Source organism: Podarcis liolepis (assembly GCF_965112155.1).
Source record: "Podarcis liolepis genome assembly, chromosome: 12".
NCBI classification, from domain to species: Eukaryota; Metazoa; Chordata; class Lepidosauria; order Squamata; family Lacertidae; genus Podarcis; species Podarcis liolepis.
This window is the reverse complement of record NC_139563.1, coordinates 24173047-24194881: the sequence shown is the minus strand read 5'-3', so window position 1 is coordinate 24194881 and position 21835 is coordinate 24173047. Positions and strand designations below refer to the sequence as shown.

General features: G+C 41.0%; 1 long non-coding RNA gene across 4 annotated transcripts in view; it reads right to left on the bottom strand.

The window, feature by feature from the left end:
- The window catches only part of LOC310689700, an 88559-nt gene that overhangs the window by 37468 nt on the left and 29256 nt on the right, over window positions 1-21835 (bottom strand). For all 4 annotated transcript variants that reach the window (XR_014517588.1, XR_014517589.1, XR_014517590.1 and 1 more), the window contains exon 4: window positions 19880-20029. This is a non-coding gene — a long non-coding RNA (uncharacterized lncRNA). The remainder of the gene's footprint in view (window positions 1-19879; window positions 20030-21835) is intronic.

Here is a 21835-nt window from a genome sequence, read left to right as displayed (position 1 = left end):
TTCTGACCTCACTGTTTATAATTCACCACACACACACACACACACACACACACACACACACACAATGCACACACAAGCAAAATCATGTATGTGTGAAGTGACCTGTAGTCCACAAAAGCTTACATCACAACACATTTTTAATTTTTAAAGTGTCACAAGACTCCTTGTTGTTTTTGCACATATGTTTTTTAAAAAGTGAGCCCATGGCATTGGTTCTCTGTTTATAATGGAATCTCAACTAGAGAATGACCACAAAGAGGTAAATCATTTTGGCTGATTTGGTCAATCGTTTTGCTAATACACAGGGCTTCTTGGGGGAATATGTAGACTGTAGAGTTAATGAACTAGTCCAAAATAATAGGTGATCTGTGGTTTGAAATTCTGGAGGCGACACACTGCCTCCCACATACCACCTACTGTAAACAGTGCTCCTTCCAGTTGGGTAGTGCTGCCATGCAGGAAAGATTTAGACACAATGGGACTTTGGGGCCATCTAGTTCTCTAATTCTAGGATTTTAACTTTGGTAATCTTTAATGCAGCTTTCTAATTTTTTTTGTAGCTTATGATGACAACTGTAGCATAGCAAATCTATACATGGCCCAAGGACACAGATTTTCATAAACATCTGCTTAAGCATTTTACATTGTGCTGAGGGATTAGCCTCCCCCACTTTTTTCCTCTGGAGGCCAAATTACAGTTTATGTTTCCAAGACAGAGTTGTTTAAGGATCTTCAGGAAAACCGGAGAGAGCAAACAAATATAATTTCAGTATTTAACGAATAGGTAATTGATTTCATTGCAATTACTTAAATTGTGCTCATTCTAGTATGTGAATCATCAGCGAAGTCCTAAAAGCTTGCTGAACCACTTTCACAAATTTCAGGACCAAAACATTATAGGATGAAGACTCAAACCTATTGGGCCTTGTATTATAGTTTTAAGATGTTGGACTGGGTAATTTGCATTCCCCTCCCCCTACAAAGTTGTGTTGATTTATATATTAATGATGTGCTTACTTATGGAGACAATGGTTATTTGCAATTGTTTCTATTGTTGTTGTTTTGGATTGGCGCACCTATTGTTAATTGATATGTTGAGAGCTGTTTTGAACACAAACTTGTAGAAAAGCAACATGCAAACAAACAACACCTGGATTGCCAGTAGTACATGTGAAAAGGATATTTAAATGCAGTGGCGTAGCGTGGGGGGTGCAGGGGGGGCCGGCCGCACCGGGCGCAACATCTGGGGGTTAGGGTTAGGGGGCGCAAATTCACGGGTTAGGGGCGCAAATCCACGGGTTAGGGGGCACTAATTCCTTGCCTTGCCCCGGGTGCTGACAACCCACGCTACGCCACTGTTTAAATGTCTTTAAAGATGGCTTGGATGAAGGAACAGAAGGGAGGCTCATCAAATTTGCAGATGACACCAAACTGGGAGGGGGTAGATAATACCTTAGAAGACAGAATTTGGATTCAAGATGACCTTAACAAATTAGAGAACTTGGCCCAATCTAACAATATGAATTTCAATAGGGACGATTGTAAGGTTATACACTTAGGTAGAAATAACAAGCTACACATATACAAGATGGGGGCCACCAGGCTTGCCAGTAGTACAAAAGGATCTAGGGGTCTTAGTAGACCACAAGCTTAACATGAGTGTGATGCAGCAGCAAAACAAAGCTAATGCTATTCTAGGCTGCATCAACAGAAATATAGTGTCAAGGGAAGTAATAGTCCGACTCTATTCTGCCTTGGTCAGACCACATCCGGAGTACTGTGTCCAGTTCTGGGTACCACAATTTGATGCTAAAGTTCCATTTCTATGATGCTTGCTGTGTTGCTGACATATGTGGGCCCTTGACATGCATGTGGTCCTTAGACATGACTCACACTCCATGTGCACATCTGGGCTGGGCTGGGCATACTCCAAAGAGGTTCCCATGATGCTTCTGGGCTTGTATGTCATGAGTATTTATATAAGGTTCCATCAGTCAACAAGTGATGGACATGTATTTCAGAAACAGCTACAGTTCTACCTTAGACACCACTAACTACAAGCTTGCTTCCCCCAAGAGTATCTGTTTTAATATTTTATGCCCAGCTGACACTTGAGCACCAAGTCATAAAACCGACATTTGGGAAGGAAATATTACTTCTCTTCTATGCACCCTACCCTTCCTATCTGAACTCTGTGAAGGAGGCTAGATTGAGCAACTGTAACTTGCCCAAGGCCACCCACTGGATTTCATAACTGAATGGAAATAATAGTAGAGCCATGACACCATATTGGTTCCAGTGAATCTGGCATGTACTGTGTCGAAGAATGATGCAGACATTTAGTATTCTACTAAAATAGCAGTTAGGCCTGTTTTGCTACCTAGAGCCTATTGATTTCTTTAAAACTATATCAATATAAATGGCTTGTGAACCACCCCTTAAATTTCCTAGGATTTATATACCCATGGATATTACAGATATCCTCAGAGGTAAATCCCCCCCCCCCCCCCCGTTGTCCCTATAGCATGCCGGGAAATTATTTATGCTATCATCTGTATCCCGAAATAATAAAAAAGAAGGGTTCAGGGTTTGTTGTAAACCACTCTGATGTTTTTACTATAGCATTCCCTGTCAGTAATTACCTGGACCACTGAATTAGCATGTCCCTTGAGATCCCCCATACATTCCCCCACAAAACTCTGTTTGCTAGTGTGCGCTGAATAATGAAATTTATCTGTTTAATTCTTGCAAGCCAGAAGAAGTTGGTATTGTGATAGGAAAACATAATTTTAAAAACATGTCCTTTATTTTTTTACCAATTAGATGCACAGATAAAAGTGAAGACTGTGTTCTCTAGCCTATTTATATAACCATAAAAATGATTTCAAATCACAAAGGCTAATCTAAAGTTGATATTATATGGATTTTTTTTTTGTATCCAGCAAGTCACCTTGTAAGAACAAATGCATGATGTCGTTCTACAGTTGGGGAAAGGTGGGCTATAAAGGTATGAAGATAACGAAATAATTTTAAAAATGGGCTGCTTGTCAGTTGGAGGCCTTGAGGCATTTTTTTTGTACCTTTCAAATTTTGCAGTTCCATGCCTGACTTTTGTGGAGATCTGAATTAAGAAATAAGAAAAAGGAGTACTGAGCTTTAAACATTATCTCCCCTGCACCCCATTTAAGAAAGTGTTTGGGTGTGTTTCATTTTGTTTTACAATAATAATAATATTAATAATAATAATAACAATAATAATAATAATAATAATAATAATAATAATAATAATAATAATAATAATTAATTTTTTAAAAAATATTTATATCCCGCCCTCCCCAGCCGAAGCCGGGCTCAGGGCGGCTAACAACAATAAAACAGTATAAAAGTATAAAAATATAGCATAAACAACACTCTAAAATCATTCATTATAAAATTAATTAATTCAGGCCACTGGCAACCATTGGGCCAGAGCTCCCTGAAGATTGCCAAGGGAGGGAGTCAGGCTGTGCCCTGACCAAAGGCCTGGTGGAACAGCTCTGTCTATTATTTTTAAAACTTAAATGCCATTTATTTGTGGTTGGAATTCCATGATACTCAAACTGGAAAAGGTAGAAACAAAATATTGTGCTGCTTCTGGGATTAGTGATAATATTGATTTTAAAAGTCTCAGAGACCCACACCAAAAAAGGTCAAAGTACTAAATTGCCATTTCTGCCTTTGTAAATCTTTAGAAATTCTTCACAGTTAAATCTAAAGCCTTTTGCAAACGCCTCTCTTTAGTTCCTCAGCAGCAGATGGATTTGCAGATGACCCATATTAATTTATGATTTAATGTCTCCTGATAGGGAATCATTGCATGCTGTTGGGACTCACTGCAGTAGTAATGCCCTTTGCTACGGTAAATATCCTTAAAAGCAGGATCCGGATCAATGCCAATCTTATATTCAAGTATCAGTGATTATTAATGGATAAATTATTTTGCCAAAGTGCTTTAAGTATTAACTAAAATGGAAGCAGATAAATTTCATTTGGGAGTTTCTTTTTATGTTGCAGGGGGGAAATGATTAAAAAATAAACAAGTACGTTTTTAAATAAAATCCTTATTTCATATACCACACTGTATGAGTTATTGGTTGTAGCCCAATCTGCACTATGCATTTAAAGCAGTAAAATACCTGCGTTCTATGGGAAAAGGGATTTATTAAAAACACTCTGGGAATCATAGCTTTGTGAGGGGAATAGACGTCTCTTAACAACTGAGATTACAAAATCTTTGTGCACAATCTTTTCCTTTATCTGTCCAAGGGATGTGGAAACTGTGACCCTCCAGATGTTGTTGGATTCCCGCTCCCATCAGTCCCAGCCAGCATCATCAATGGTTAGGGCTGATGGGAATTGTAGTCTAGCAACTTCCAGAGGGCCACTGATTCCCCATCCCAACCTACCCTATGCAGAATAAACATGCAGAGACGCACTTGAGCCTTGCGACTGTTGCAGTGTGTGTGGAAGGAACCCAACCTGAGCAGAGTTCATAGCCCTTATTCACATGATCTCCACAGGCTCCATCCCATACTTCAATAGGATGCAGTTACACTCCAGACAGTTATATTAGCTTGCATAGTGTCTATTTTGAATGCTGGAACCAAAAAATCTCTTGGGTTGTCTGCCTATCACCTATCTTCTCAACCTCAGCATTAAGTGTGGTGTTAGAACCTTTGAAATAAGTTCCTTCTTAACTCATAAGAACATAAGAATAGACTTCTGGGTTGAGTCCAGTGGCCCATTTAGTTCAGGATCTTGTTCTCACAGTGAACAGCCAGATGGTAAATTAAGTTTAAAGTCCTCATGGTCTCCATAATGGGGTCGTTTAAATGGAAACAGGAAGCTGCCTTATACTGAATCAGACCATTAAGTCCATATAGGTAGCTCAGTATTGTCAGCACTGGGTGACAAAGCCGATACGCTATCACTGAGATATGGCCTTTCCTTCACCTGGGCTTCAGTCCAACTTTAGGGTTGCAATGAGGCTGATGTGAGGGCAAGGAGGAGATACTATTAGCTGGCAACCGCAATCCTCCTTAAAAGAATTGGATATAATAAATATGCTCCTCAGTATTCAAGCTTTTGTCCTCTGTTTTTCTTTAACTAACAGAACCCCCAAATCATGTTTATATTTATATATCTGCAATACAATCTCTTTAAAGATATACAAACATGCCCCATCCCCTGTATTGCTCGACTTCATGTAATAGCAAGAGAAGTCTCTCTCTCTCTCTCTCTCTCTCTCTCTCTCTCTCTCTCTCTCTCTCTCCCCCCCCCCCCGTGTTTTCCACATGAGGACGTTCAGATCCAGAAATAATGACTTTGACTTTAGCCAGACCCCTACAGGTGGCAGATAACAAGAAAGGTGGGCCTGATTGAAGAAGACAAGTGTGGGCCGCCAGGGTCACATTCCAAATGGTCTTTAGGGGATAAAACTGAAAAGAATTTAAAGCCATCACTAGACAAGATTTCAGTGACACAGAATCTTAATGAATTTGATTTCTATCAGCCTGGTTTTTCCTCCACTAGAATATAGCTTTAAATAACAAAAGGGCAGAGGGCCAGTTGCCTTATGTTCGCTGGGTCATGAGGCCTTCTTTCTGCACACAATTATCAGCAGCAAGCATTTTGTGCCAGTCCCCCCTTCCTCAAGAGCTTGAGAACTGAGGGAAAGGAAAGGTTTCTTTTCTCACAAAGGAATTGGTTGAAAGCCTTGTTCTCTGAGATGGTAGGTGAAATGTTTGTTCATGCAACACCCTACACCAGGAGTCGCCAACCTTTTCAGATCAGCAGGCACATTTTACAATTTTGAGAGAGTGCTGGAGCTGCCAGTCACAAAATAGCTGCTGCTATGGAGGTGCATGTCGTAACACAAAATGGCTGTCAAAAGGAGAGAGGCAGACCTGCCTTCTCCTGACAAACATACCATGGGAGGTCAGCTATGTCCTGATAGTCCTGAATGTGGAGGTCACTGCCATTTTAGTTTTAATTTCAGTATTGTTTTTATTGCATTTAATACTGTGATTTTAATTCTTATGAAAGGTGCCTTGGACAGTGGTAAGGCAGGCTACATTTTAAAAAAACAAACAAAAAACCCCCAAGAGATAGATTATTATTATCATATCTGTGCAACCTTTTGAAAAACAAGTGCAAAAGTTTGATGTAATCAAAGCCACATACAGTGGTGCCTCGCAAGACGAAAAGAATCCACTCTGTGATTCTCTTCGTCTAGCGGTTTTTTCGTCTTGCGAAGCAAGCCCATTGACGGATTAGCGGATTAGCGCTATTAGCGCTATTAGCGGCTTATCGGCTTATCAGATCAGATGATAAGCGGCTTAGCGGCTTAGAAAAGGGGGGGGGGGAAACCCCGCAGGAACTCACAAGACATTTTCATCTTGCGAAGCAAGCCCATAGGAGATTTGTTTTGCGAAGCACCTCCAAAATGGAAAACTCTTTCGTCTAGCGAGTTTTCCGTCTTGCGAGGCATTCGTCTTGCGGGGCACCACTGTACTGAAAGACGTGGCTTGAATCCAGGTTCCTCCAGCCTGAACCACACTTAATATGAACTGGGGGAAAAGTAATCATTCCATGCTTGCCTCCTGCTGAAAACAAAAAGGGCTACTATGTGTGCATGTCAGCCACTTCTGTACCTCAATAGCGAAAGGCACATAATTTCTCCTTTCTTTTCCTCTCTTCTCCCTTTAGCCATGAGCATTGATAGATAAGATCTGTCTACTTGCATAATCGCTTTAGTTGCTTGCTAGCTACCCCCTCAATCTCAGCACACACATGACACTTAATTACCTTTAATTATTTTTGTTACGTTTACAGTTAGAGCAGCTGGGAGGCACTCATTTTTCCTTTGCTCAAGTTCAAAAAATGCCTAGCTTGTGGTTAGCTGCATATTTTTTTAAAAAAACTCACAAAAGATGTCGTGAAGAATGAACACGGTGGAAAATGAACACACCAGTATTTCCCCAGAGGTAAAATAAATCCAGTAATAATCTTCCAGAGGTTCACTAATCAAACACCGACATCTTTTTCTTTTGCAATAAATATAACAAAGAAAGTGATTGTTAGTCCTATGGCACACTTCCGAACACCTGGACTCTGAAAGAAAGAGCTGAGCCTCCAAGAATGTAAAACAACAAGGAACACAAATATGACAAGATTGCTGAGGCGGTAGATGCGCAGAAGGTAAGACTAAACAACAAAGGAGTGAGGAGCCGAGTAGCTTCAACCCTGCTGTTGTGTGCTACTCCGATGTCTACACATACAGCATGAACATGAGGCCCCCTTGAGGGATGACGGCTGTATAAGCAGACACCAAGACACCATGTGCAACGTCCAGGACAGAGCCATTCAATATAGCCCTGCTTCTTGCACCCATGTTCAACAAGGGGTTGGACAACACTCAAATAGGTCTTAAATCTGTCAATAAATGGGATTGCTAATTCCTGACATTGGGCAGGGCTCAGAGAAGGCCCTTCATTTTTGTACATGTGGGGCCTCCGCATTCCCTCTCCAGCTGAAGCTTCCTAGTTCTGCTTCCTTCCATCTGTTGTCTTCAGCCTTGGGTCCCCAGATTTTGTGGAACGGCAACTCCAATTTAGCCAATGGCCATGGATGGTGGAAATGGTAGCCCAACAACATCTGGGGACCCACGATTGAAGAACACTGCTGTAGGGGATCCCTTGACCCTTGAGAATGGCTTTTTAGGAGATGTACTGGGATACAGTGGAATGGAGAAGGTGAAAAAGATCCATTGCATGGGCATAACTCTGTCTGCAATTTTCTGGATTCCCTCCATTAGAAATGTGTTCATGGATGCATTTGATATACTTTCTGAGTAGGGAAGAGTCTGTACTAGAATAGCAGATTGTGACCAGGGATTAAACTCCAATTGGTGTAGAAACAGCTTCTCTGTGGCTTTTCACATTGGCCCAGTAATCTCAAGACAAGGTGGGTGGGGGTGGTGATGATCGTGAATGGTGTAGTGTTCATCTCAGTTGAATTTACTTAGGTGCAGGGCTTTTTCTCATTCAGAACTCACTGGAACTCAGTTCCAGCACCATTGCCATTACAAGGGTGCCTAACATGGTAAGTTCTGGCACCTCTTTTTATAGAATAGCATTGCAGGTGTTTCAGTTCAATTTCATTACAAATTGCACATCTGAAAAATAATAATACTTAGGCTGGGTCCAGATTAAGTAGGCAGGATTCATTTCCCAAATAAGCCAGTAAGATTTAAGCCACACCTAACTGATTCAATGGATTTCAACAGTACTTAATTCAGTCTGGATCCATCCTATGGTGTTTACATTCTGGATGTTTTTGCAGTATTACTAGCAAAGTCTAAGTCAAACTTTCTTTTTCTAAATTCTGTCTTGATTGGTTTATACTTCTTTTTCTTTTTTGAGAAAAAGGAAGAGAGAAATAACAATTAAAACTTTAACTTGATTCATTTTTTCTAGTACAAATAGCTTCTCATTGAAAGGAACTTCTGTCTCAGTGATTCATTAGAGGTAACCACCCATATCTTAGTTCATCAAAAGTTCATTACATTCCAATCTCTTTAAAATGCTGAGTCAGAGGAACATGATAATGGAAGAAGCCTAGAAAATAATATATCCAAAAACTGAGTACAGTTGTAAACGTCTTATGTAGGGGTTGTAGTGCTCTTTATTTCTTTCCTATAACATTTGACAACTGACATATTTTATAATCAAGAATGCAGATCTACTTAGTTTTCTCTTTGCATTCAGACACCTGAAAATTTCGTTTTCGGGACCAATACTAGGTCAGTTGTTCTATTTAAGGAGATTCGGTGGCTCCAAATCTTTGCATCTTCTGTGCTCACTTTGGAAGCCTAGAGGTATTTGGAAGCAAATCTGCACTTCTCAAATTTAAGTGCAAAACTGAGCTATGGCTTAGAGACCAAGCGGTGATGATAGCTGAGGTCTGGTCTCCCATAGTCCAGTCTTCCCTGAGTTTTGCATCTGCACCAGCCTGCACTAAAGGCCTTTGCAGATGATCAAAACTAATTTTAAAAATTCATTAAACACCATTTGCAGTTCACTGTTGGGCTTTAAACATTAAACAGCACTAGCTCAGATCAAGCGCTAGTAGTGTAAGATGCTGGGTTTTCTCAATGATTAACTATTGCAGATTTGAGATATGATTTCTCTTAGATGAGGGACCTTAGACCTGGGGGCTGAATATAGCCTTCCAGCCCTTTCCATCTAGCCCTCAGCTCTCTCCTCAGGACACCCCCCCCACTTCCCTACTTCAAACCATCCTTTAGGGTGGGATTTCCCAAACCTGGGTATCCAGCTGTTTGTGGAGTATAAGTTCCATTATTCCTAGCTAACAGGACCGGTGGTCAGGGATGAAGGAAGTTGTAGTTCAACAACAGCTGGTGAACCATGTTTGGGAAGCCCTGCTTTAGGGCTTTTATTTCCTTTTCTGGAATGTGTCCTTCAACTTTAATAACACTTTTCTGGAGGGAGAATAAAGACTTCAGTGTGCCACTTTATCGTGAGATGACTGGAAAATGGAGTTATGATATCATCTCTGAAATTAAATATATACATGCATGCTGAATCAAAAAGTCCATGGAAATAACGATTTCCTCTCTCACATGTGCTGTTACCTCAGGAGAAGATTGAAAGCTGTTTTAACATTCTTGTCTTAACACCAGGCGAGTCTACAAATCTGTACATTGTGGAATATTTCATTTGATTGGGAAGAACAATGAATATTCAGAAGTTAACCCTCTTAGTTTTATTGCACCTCTCTTTTCCCCCATCTGGCCATTACCTTATCTACTTTGAATAGAAAGCTTAATTGTTGCCAAGGTTGCTTCACTTTCTCTTAAACCGTAGCTTTGCCTGACTCAAAAATTCCAGTCACTACGAAGTTTGTAGCAAAAGGCCAATTAACTAATTTCACCAGCCTACTGAAAGGAGTAGACTTTTTCTAATGAAAGCTGTTTAGCAAACGTAAGGCTATATAGTAAAGTTTCATAAGAACATAAGAGGGTGCCTTCTGGATCAGCCCAAGGCCATCTAAATTTGCAGTCTTCACCACATCGCAAGTGGGGAGAGCGCTATTTCACTCAGTCTGCCATGTAGACTTTCCATAACCATCAAGCTAGCCGTGAGGACAGGATGCTGTACTAAATGAGTCTTTGATCTGATCCAGCAGGGCCTTTATGGCAGCAAATTACTGGTTCAAATACGCGCTGTGTGTCTCTCCTGAATCTTCCTCCATTCAGTTTCATCAGATGACCCCAAATCCTAGTGTTATGGGGTGGGGGGGGGGGGACTTCTCTGTCTACTTTCCACACACTGCAAAAGCTTGTCAGAACAAAAATGCCTTCAGTTGTGGGAGTCCTTGTAGCTTCCCTACATCTTCTGCTGCGAGTACAGATTCAATGATTTATTTTTTGCAAAGCTTTCCTGCAATTTCCTTATCCCCCTTATCTGATTTTTAAATGTATCTTTAATACTTTAAAAGCAGTGTGTGTGTGTGTGTGTGTGTGTGTGTGTGTGTGTGTGTGTATTTGTTGGTCCTAATGTTTTTAGTGAAGGGCTTCTTATCCTCCTCCCCGCAAAAAATCTGTTCACATTTTTGCCTGAGCTAGGTTGTGTTTAGTTCTCATTTGAGTAAGAATTTCATTTTCTGACAGAAACCTTCTTGCATGCAATAGCTGCCTAGAATCTGCTTTTTAAGAATGCTGAAGTCTTCTTGGACATGGAAGATGAATTTCAGACTAGGAATCAAACTCCTAAACATGTTTTGTGGAATCCCCCACCCACCCACACAAGTAAGTGTGATGATGGTCTGGAAATATATTATTGGCTTATGAAGTATCATCATTTCCAAAGACAGTCAACGCTTTCTCTCAAACTATCCTCTTCCCTCCCTCTTATGGCCCCCAAATGGCTATAATATGGTATCTCGCTAGCTTGTTAGTTTCTGCAGGACTGCATTTTGTGTGTGCAAGATGTACGTTTTTGCTGACCTGTTACAAAGACACCTGAGTAATGAGCCATGCAGTAAAACTTCCAGAAATCCTCTATAAATAGCATTTTCTAATTCAAGGGAGGATGTAACACTCTTCTCTTTTGTTCAGGCACATGATTTAAGAATACCAAAATGCACTATATAACCAGTTACCAAGTAGGGCTGGCAGATTTGGCAGTTCTCCAGCGACAGTACAAAATGTAGAGAGATTATCTTATTTGGGACACTATTCAACATCCACATCTTCTTGTTGTTGCTGCTGTGGTTGTTGCTATTTTACAAATTAGTTTTTTTGTGACCATGCCCAAAGGTCACACAGGGCTCTTGTAGCACAGGAAGTTCAGAAACTGTTGAGAGAGCCTCCCGTTTTAAGTTGTGTTTCATGGCAGTCCACATTCTATGGGCTATATTCATGGCCCCAATCATGTCACCAAGAGTGGCCCATTAGGAGATTTCTCTATGGGTACCAAATGCACCGTCTTAAGCCCATACTTTTTTGCTGCTTCTTGCAAGCTCTTAAAGTGCCCCCACAATCCTCTAAAACAGTAGAGTGGATTCTGGGCCACCCTCTCATTTTGTACACAGGGTGACACAAAGCCTGTGATGACACAAACACATCAGGTATCCCTGCAAACACTTCCTCCTACAAATTTCTGGCAAAGAAAGCAGCTACCCTGTTACTGTTCAGGTTGCTGTATTTACAGTTTTCATTTGAATTCAACCCTTCAGCACCAGCATTCAGAGGAAAGCAAAGCAAATACCTCACAGCCTGTAATTTACCGGTACTCAAAATAATTTAACTATGCTTTCTGTACCCACAACACACTTATTCTGTGATTTCCAGTCTTTAGGAATATTTCAAAGGGGTTTCCTTTTTCCATCTCTGGTTTAGTATCAGATCGTGGATAATGTCTTAATACTCAGCAGCTGCATTTTAATGCGAACCTACCAAATGTACAGGTCCCAAACTAATACACAAATTTAAACACTGCTCTCCTTTGAAATTCTCATTTCTCCAAACTTTGCAATGCAGTCCTTTAATCAAGGAACATGTGTAAAAATATATTATTGCAAAAGTGTATACAAAGAGATCTATACTAGAGAAAGGTACATACAAAAAATGTCTTCCGTTAGGGGGAAATGGCTTGAGAAATTCATATATTCTAGGCAAAATTTCATACAAAATGCAAATACTGAGAGAAATGAACCCCCAAAAACATGAATTTTCATGCAGACTTTTAATGAATATTAATGAAAATGCAGACATATATTTCAATGGGGTGAACCAAATCTGATCGGAAAAAGGAGAAACTGAGAAAACACAATGTTGACAGATTCACCCATCTTCAGCTCAGTCATTTGTGCAGTGGTAATAGGTAAGATTTTTATGCTGTTGGCCAATGGTAGCTGCTTGATAAGTGTACCACATATTTGTCACATTCACACTTCACATGTGTAGCAGTTAATTTAAAATATAGGCTTACATATAAAAATGTAATTTGTGAGTCAAACTACTATATTCCTATGACAAAATGTTTTGTTCTATTCTATTTTTATCCTACCCATCCTTTGAGGAGCTTAGAGCAACACAGAGCTCATGGTTCCCCTCTCCACACTTTATCCTCACAACACTGTGAGATAGGTTGGGCGGAGAGAGGCTGGGCAGGAATTTGAACCAGAGTCTCCCTGGTCCTATGTAATCCCTGATTATTGGACTACAAATCCCATCAACCCAAGATATCATGGCCAATAGTCAGGGATGATAGGAGTTGTAGTCCAACAACATCTGGAAGTCCAGAGTTTCCCTATCCCTGCTCTTTACTTTGCTGGCTTCCAAAATAGGAATTTTGACTGAGGTAACAGATAAACAGATATCATTTTATTTTTATTTTTGACATGATTAGGCTAGCGTAGATTATAATGATTTTGATCCACCCTTCCATTTAATTTTCCTGATTTCATTACAGCAGAGCAGTTTTCTAATATAGATGCAATATCCACGGCCATGCCCTTCTGCTTGTTTGCGTGACTCTTTTTGAAAAACGGTTCCTGCCTTCTGAGAATGCTTAGAGAAAGGGCAAAAGTTTTAGGAGACCAGTGAGAAGAATAAATTCACTTCCTTCTAGGGTAGCTACCTGCAGGGTAGCAGAAAGCTTAAAATTTTTAGTTTTTAAGAATCCAGGGACCTGCACTTGTGTTACAGCAACACAGAGAATTGTTAGGGTTTTTATGAAAACACCACAGACAGCAAGTCTCTACAGGAGGCAAAGTGTGATGGCCTGGGATTCCGATTCAGAGGCTGAACCGGAGGAATCCCAGCCTGCACAGGAGTCCCCGCCTCCAGGGCCGGCTGAGCTGGGGCAGGGCCTTGAGTCTGAAGCGCCTGCACCTGTGCCGGATCCTCAGGAGCAGGCACCAGGTGAATTCACTCTGGCTCCGGAGGTGGTTGAGGACTCAGTGCCTACAGGTGAGTCTCCCCCTGGGTCCAGTAACCCTTCAGCCTCTCCTGAACTGCAGAGGCTCAGGGCAGAGAGGCAAAGGGAACTGGTTTCTCCCAGGAGGAGTGCTCGCCTTAAGGCCAGGGGAGGCGGGTCTCCTGGGGGCCGGGACCGCCCCTGGCCTCAGAGAAGATAAAGGCCAGTCAGCCCGGTCCCAGGTTGCGGGAGCAACGTCGTCGTTGAGTACCTGCTCCTGCCCGGACCCAGACCCAGACCTGACCTTCCAGTGTTCCTGTTCCCAGCCTGGCTTCCTGCTTCTGACCTTCCAGTGTTCCTGTCCCCGCCCAGCTTCCTGCTTCAGACCTCGCCTCGCTCCTTGTGAACTGTTTCCAGGCTAGTGACTCAGGACTGATCTTTGACTATGATAACAGTAACCTTCCCCCTGGGACCAGCACACAAAGGAGGCAAAGGAAAAATATTATTCCTTACCACCAGAGAAATAAGAGATTGATTCAATCCCTTCCATCTGAACCAGTTCTGCTTTGAGGTGACTGGAAATACCGTATTTTTCTGTGCTTTAGACGAGGGTTTTTGACTAAAAAATCATGTCAAAAAACTGGGGTCGTCCAATACACGGATAGTGGCATCGGTTGGTGGGAGCGCAGCTTCCCCCAATGCCATAGTGAGCAGGGAGTGATCTGGGGGGTGTTTCTTGCCCGCAGCTGCATGGGGGGCGGGGGAGAAGCTGCACTCTGCCAGTCAGCTTGTTGGCAGGAGTGAAACTTCCCCTGATGCGGCTGGCACTCCCTGGGTCATTTCCCGCATGTGGTGGCATCAGAGGAGGTTGCGCTCCTGCTAAGCAGATGGCTGGCAGGAGCGCAACTTCCACCGATGCCGCTGTATGTGGGAAGCACTCCCTGGATCATTTCCCGTGCGCGGTGGCATAAGGGGAGGTTGCGCTGCTGCAAACCGGATGACTGGCGGGAGCGCAACTTCCCCCATGCCACTGTGCATGGGAAACAATCTGGGAGTGTTTCCTGACCACAGCTGCGTTGGGGGGAGACTCAACAACTTTGGGCCATCTCCCCTCATTTTCTTAAAATGGAGGCCCCCCAAAGAGGGAGCGTCTTATACAAGGGGGCGTCTTATAGACGGGAAAGTATGGTATGTGTATTTCTGGGTAGCTAAATGTTTGTCACATTGAGAAAGAATAATTATTTTTATTATTAAAAGGGGAAAAGGTTGAGTTGTTTAAAAAAGAGTAGTAGATAGGTAGCCGTGTTGGTCTGCCATAGTCAAAATAAAAAAATTCCTTCCAGTAGCACCTTAAAGACCAACTAAGTTAGTTCTTGGTATGAGCTTTCGTGAAGTGTGCATGCACACGAAAGCTCATACCAAGAACTAACTTAGTTGGTCTTTAAGGTGCTACTGGAAGGAATTTTTTTATTTTAAAAAAGAGAAGAGTGTTACAGCTATGAAGGTAAATGCAAACACCTTAATGTTTAATATTTCTGTGCTAAAGAACAAGAACATTGGAAATATTACTGCAAAGCAAACCCAAGTCCTTATTTAAACTATTTGCCATCCAAGTTAGTATTTAGCTTTGCAGTTTCTGGTGAAGAATATGCCAACAGAGCTTCTACCACCACTAACAGAGGCGGCAGCAGCAGCAGCAGCATTATTAAATAGCCTTCTAAGCAGTTTACAAGTATAAAATCCAATTACACAAGCATTAAAATACTGTTTGCGGGTGCAAGACACCCTAAATTCCAGATCCAGCTAGTGTTAGAATTAAATTAAATTCTAATTAAAACTGGTTGCTAGACTCATGTGTGTATTTGAACTGTGTACTAGATGCCTCAAGCCCTCTGGAATCAACATGCATCAAAAGCTAATTAAGCCAGGACTAGCCTCTTACATGAGCTGATAGTCTGGGGGTAATGAATGTTTAGGATCAAGGGCAACTTTCATTTGCAAATGAGTGGGCTTACTCCTTCCCTCCCTTAACTGAGAGTTAGTTTGAAAAGACAATGCCAGTGTTTTAGGTTAGGATTTTAGAATTGCAGTTGGGAGTTATGTGGCAGAGATAGTAAGCAGTGGGTTTGAAAGTAACGTTTGAGACAAATGGTTGGGTGACAAATCTAACCCACCCCCACCCCCTCCTGACATTGGATGCAATAGGAGTGAAGCTATAGGAGTGAAGTTATCCCTTTCCCTAAGAGATGTCCTGTTTTCCTATTAGCTTTCCCATGTGATTTTTTATTCATGAGCAATTGGATTTTCTAGAGATTCCTAAATCTCAAGCGAGTATTAAACAGCATATGCATTTCTTACAGGGAGTTTTGCATGCAAAATGAAAATCCACCCTCCAGTGTGGAGTAATGGTTTTAGTTGTTGAGTATGTGTGGGTGTTGGGAAAGATTGAGGGCACAAGGAGAAGGGGATGACAGAGGACGAGATGGTTGGACAGTGTTCTCGAAGCTACCAGCATGAGTTTGATCAAACTGTGGGAGGCAGTGGAAGACAGAAGTGCCTGGCGTGCTCTGGTCCATGGGGTCATGAAGAGCTGGACACGACTAAACGACTAAACAACATGTGTGATTAGCATTGGGTCAGGAATGGCTGAAACAACTTCATTTATGATATGAATGTTCCCAAGATACTTTCTCTTCAGTAGTTAGTCAGCTTTAGTTAATATAAATCGGTCCTGCTGCCAGTGCAACATAAGCAAAAATGGGGAGGAGTGAGTATCTATCACTTGCTAAATGTCATGCCTCCTCTGTGCATTGTACATTAAATCCCAGGACCAATATTTAATGTCTTTTCTGTCTCAGAGTGCAGAGCTAGCCCTGCCAATTCACACTGAATCAATTCAAGCAGTAATACATGTTTAATTTAGCACAGAGCAGATGACTTGCACTGGCAAGAAATACCTACTGGATGATAGCTTTGGCAGTAATCCACACCCAACAAATGATAGTCCAAATATTTCCATCCTATTAGTGAGAGTTATGGGGCAATTCAGTTGGGTTACAGCTTGATAATTAAGGTTTTAACTTGTTCATAAATGACCTGGAGTTAGGGGTGAGGCAGTGAAGTGCCCAAGTTTGCTGGTGACACCCAATTATTCAGGGTAGTTAAAACAAAAAGGGATTGCAAGGCGCTCCACAAAAAACGTGAATGGGCATGAAACATCCATATGCAGTTCATCTCAGTGGTACAACCTCTCACTTATTTACTGCTGGATATGGCACCTAATTTATTCTTATACGAAGCCTGATTATTAATGAGCAGGTCAGTTTGTGTGGCAAAATACATTGCCGGCATAACCAGGTGACATCTGAAGGTACAGAAGTTGGCCACTGATCCCCCCTTATGGTAGATCATTGCTAATTATCTAAAACAATGGAGATATAGTGGTACCTCGGGTTAAGTACTTAATTCGTTCCAGAGGTCCATTCTTAACCTGAAACTGTTTTTAACCTGAAGCACCGCTTTAGCTAATGGGGCCTCCTGCTGCTGCTACGCCGCAGGGCCACGATTTCTATTCTCATCCTGAAGCAAAGTTCTTAATCTGAGGTACTATTTCTGGGTTAGCGGAGTCTGTAACCTGAAGCGTATGTAACCCGAGGTTCCACTGTACTGATGAATTACCACACCTACTCATGTCTCAAATTGTTGAACATTGTATACTGATTGCTAAATCAATCCTCTTTATCAGCAGTTCCAGCCCTATCATTAGGCAGATCTCCTTAGATGGCAGTCAACATTTCAATCAAGCTATCCACCAATATCCCAATATATTTTTTTCCTAATTAGTGCAAACCCCATTTGTGTATTATGTTAAGTTGGAAAATTTTTTGCCCACATGTACATCATTTTACATGTTTACATTGAAATGCATTTCCAATTTTAATGCCCACTCACCGTGTCTGGAGCTCCTCATGACACCTCATCCTTTTATTTTTCCACCATGAATAATTTGGTGTCAATAATACAATCAGTGTAGCGTATAAATGGATTGATTTTATTGTATACTAGAGTACACATTGCTGTCATAATAGGAGTTTGTTTTTGTAATTCTTGCTGTAAGTACAAAGTGTACTTACAAAAAGTTAACTTCAAAAGAGCCCCATTTCATTTGACACAAGAAATGCAATTTGAATGGGTTGCAGATCTCAGCCAAAATAGTATGCTTAGGTTATGACCTGCCATTGATTTTACAGAAGAAAATATTAAGCTTCCATCGAATCCTTTTTAACTGTTTTAGAATTGATCCATGTTAGAGCTCCAATGGAAAGAGAAAGAAATCGGATAATCAGATTTGACATTTTTGTTATTGTATACTTTTGCTATCTTGATAGGAATTAAATTAGAGCAGATTTGCACTTGGGCTCAAAAGTCTTGTCCCACACATCAGGGACCGAGGTGCTATTTTAAAATCTACATTCTTATTGAAATAGATTGGCAGGTATTTGTGGAACAATAATTGGGATATGTACACAAATCCCTAACGATGCATTATCAGGGTTTGATTTTGTTATCATTAGGGTTGTCAACCAATCCAGCAAATTACAGTAAATGGATTTCATTAACTGATTAAATCTGCATACACCTGTATGTGAATAAAACAATAGTTTTGAAGAAAAAAAGTGTTATTTGGCCTTTTTAGCTGATGCCTGCCTGGGCTGCAGCAGGCATTATCTTAAAAAAAAAGAGGTTCCCTCCTGACTGAGAGAAAAGTGTTTTCCTTCCAATAATCTGCCACCTATAGCTTTTATCAGTTCTTACATCAAAAGTAAAAAAATAGTTGCCTAATTTAAATGGAGACACCTTTTAAGTTGATCAGAAGATTTTTGATCGATTTGTCTAACCAATTACTCAATGGGGATGGTGATTTTGTGGCACTCACTCTTGTGTTGGTTGACGTCTGCAACAGGGCTAACATAGTAACACATTTGTGTACTTCTACAAGTTGAATCAGCAGCAAACATTAGTTGTAAAAACACCCACAGACACACTCACAGTGTGAATCGTGAATTAGGATGTTGGTCACTGATCATGACCGTATTATGTATGCAGAGAAGGCACCATCAGTGTGTGTTAATAGCTGGAAAATGCTCTGATGTTGTTGAACCTAGCACACAGATACCCTCACTCCAGATACAGAAAGCAAGTACTGCACCTTTTCCTGCTTAAGTTGTTATGGTCTCAGTACAGAACCAGAAAATAAGCTCTGGTCCCTCAGTGGGATCAATGCCTGAACACTGAAGATGTACTCAGGGGGGACACAGGGGTACGTATACCCCTAAACATTTTGTGAATCTAAGTTTGGCCTCATTGAGGGGCAGTATTTCAATATGAGTAGGAAAATGAGAGTACCCCTAAACATTATTTTTTTTAGAAAAAAAGCACTGGATGTACATAACACAACATAGTCGTCCAGTTGTGATTGTGAATGGTGGAAAAGTCTGAAAAACACCCCATTTTTTTTCTGAAAAAATACAAGTGTTTTGCATGTCTTCTAGCCATTGCTCTCGCAATCAGTTGCTTCATGAGCATGAAGTTTATATTTTAATAGATGTTGCCTACACTCTCTCTGCTTCCCCAGCCCAGTTAGTGTGTGATTAAAGACTTTTTGCTGTGCCCTGATGTACTAGATTTTAATTAGTAATATTAACACCTTCTCTGCACATTAAATTCTGAAGCACACACCTATTATGTACAGCTAAAAATGCAACGGGTAAGTATAACAAATATCCTTATACCCCAACCCTTGTTTGCTTGCTTAAAAGTACTTGGTTGCTGTGACAATCCTCCTATCAATGGATCAAAGATTCCCTCACTTTGAATGATGCTATGTGCTGTTCCAGAGGTATTGTCTGGGGGGAAATGGTGGCCAAGCAAAACTTGCGGTGGCAGCCAAATTCCATTTTAACAACAACTGCAACAGCAGCAACAACAGCAGCTCTCCCTTTTTAATTCTTCCCACCCAAAAAAACTTGTCAGAATGTCCCCCATAAACTGTAAGCAGAACTATCTTCTTCTGCTTCTTCATCATCATCATATTTGTATCTCAGCTTTCTTCCATGGAGCTCAAGGAGGCTTACATCATTCTCCCCATTTTATCCTTTCAACAACCCTGTGAGGTAGGTTGGGCTGAGAGTATGTGACTGGTGCAAGGTCACGCGGTGAGCTTCGTGGCCAAGTGAAGATTTCAACCCTGGTCTCTCGGGTCATAGCCCAACACTCTAACCACTATGCTCTCTTTCTCCATGAAAGGTGGGGCATTTTATTTTACAATCAACATATATTTTTCTTGGGTTCATTTGCTATGACAATGAAAATGTGAAATTCTGTTTTGGATTTACCTCTACATAGATGCACAGCATAGCACACTCCAGTCTGTGAAAGAAGATTCTTCATGAATGAGTCATTGTTGAACTGGCTGCTCAAAAGGAAGCTCAGAGTAGTCCATAAATCTTCCTTACATTCCGTTATTAAAGAACATGGATTTTTGTCTGGTAAATAAAGGGAAAACACTCATTAATCCACTTAGTTCTTGTATGAGGAGGCAGGGAAGGGGAAATGATGCTTTACGAGCAGCAAACATTTTGTAGACAAAAGAATGGTCTAAAAAAAAAAAATCCAAAACACCAGTCTGAAACCCTTCCAAAACTAATACATCATGACTTTGAATCTGTTATGTTGTCTGCACAGCCTTGTTCTGTTGTAGTGGGTTAACTCAATTGAATTATATATATTCTAGAGGTTTGACCAAACTGCGGGAGGCAGTGGAAGACAGAAGTTCCTGGCGTGCTCTGGTCCATGGGGTCACGAAGAGTCGGACACGACTAAACAACAACAAATATTATAGAGAGAGATCTCTGTCAGAATGAGCCAGATGTTTGCCAGGGTGGGATCTGGAACATCGGTCCTCTACCAGTTTAGCTGTTTCACCAGCATGGTGCATGTCATGAGAAATACCATCAGAAAGCTGAAAGGGAGACGAAAATAATAGATTGTTTTATAGTTTCAACATTTGTCATACTCTGAGTAGACCAATTAAAATTAATGGACATGACTAACTTAGGTCTGTTCACTTCAGTGGCTCTACTCAGTGTAGAACTTAGTTAGCCACACTCTTATGTGCGAGGAATTACCTTACACATAATAATATTCTGCTAGGAATAACAGTAAGGAAATGGCTTTTTCAGGCAAGGTCACTAAAACAACAGCAGTCAGCAGGTATCAGTACCCAGCAAATCAACTGGGCTCATGGTTTTGGAGAGAAATCCAGAACAACTTCAGGGTCAGAAGAATAACTCTACTAGATAAAAATGCAGCTAGGTTGCTCTCTCCCCCTACCCCCCCAAAAAAAAATTGGATCAAAGTTGATTTGTGGGGAAACATCTGAAAAAGTTGTATTTAAAATAAAATTTAAAAAGTACAGAATAGATACAGGATAGAGATGAATTGTGGCTAAAGGTGTGTGTACATCACTTCCCAATCCAGCAGTGGGTGTGGACTGGATGCAGAATAAACAAGGGTGTGTATACAGCTTTAGTATCAAATCAAACAAGTTCAAATTTTATTATGTGGTCACAGATCTGTTAAGAAAAATGTAAGAAAATTGACAGAATTTGATTAAAGTCATTGGTTTTTTTCTGAGGTATTCAATCATCCCATCCATCAAGTATGTGCTCAATATAAAGCATATTTAGTGCCTCAAACTTGGCAGTCTATTAGCTAAAAGAGACAGTTCTCGTATTTCTGAGAGCATATTGGCTGTCAGTCCTGCTCCCTGTTTTGCAGGCCTTTTTCCACCTGGCCTGGTGGGGCTGGGCCCTGACTGACTCCCACTTTTTGTGTTGGTGTGTTTGGTGAGGGTTTGTTGTTGTTGGTTTTCTGTATCCTTATTTTAGATCTTTTTGTGATTTAGATGAGGGTGAGGGTTTGTTGTTGTTGGTTTTCTGTATCCTTATTTTGTTGTTGGTTTTCTGTATCCTTATTTTAGATCTTTTTGTGATTTAGATGAAAACTGTTCAGTTTCGCTGTGTATTTTTTTAGTGTTTTATTATTATTTATGACTACTAGAATTGATGCTTTTGAATTATGGTGCTGGAGGAGACTCTTGAGAGTCCCATGGACTGCAAGAAGATCAAACGTATCCATTCTGAAGGAAATCAGCCCTGAGTGCTCACTGGAAGGACAGAACGTGAAGCTGAGGCTCCAATACTTTGGCCACCTCATGAGAAGAGAAGACTCCCTGGAAAAGACCCTGATGTTGGGAAAGATTGAGGGCACAAGGAGAAGGGGGACGACAG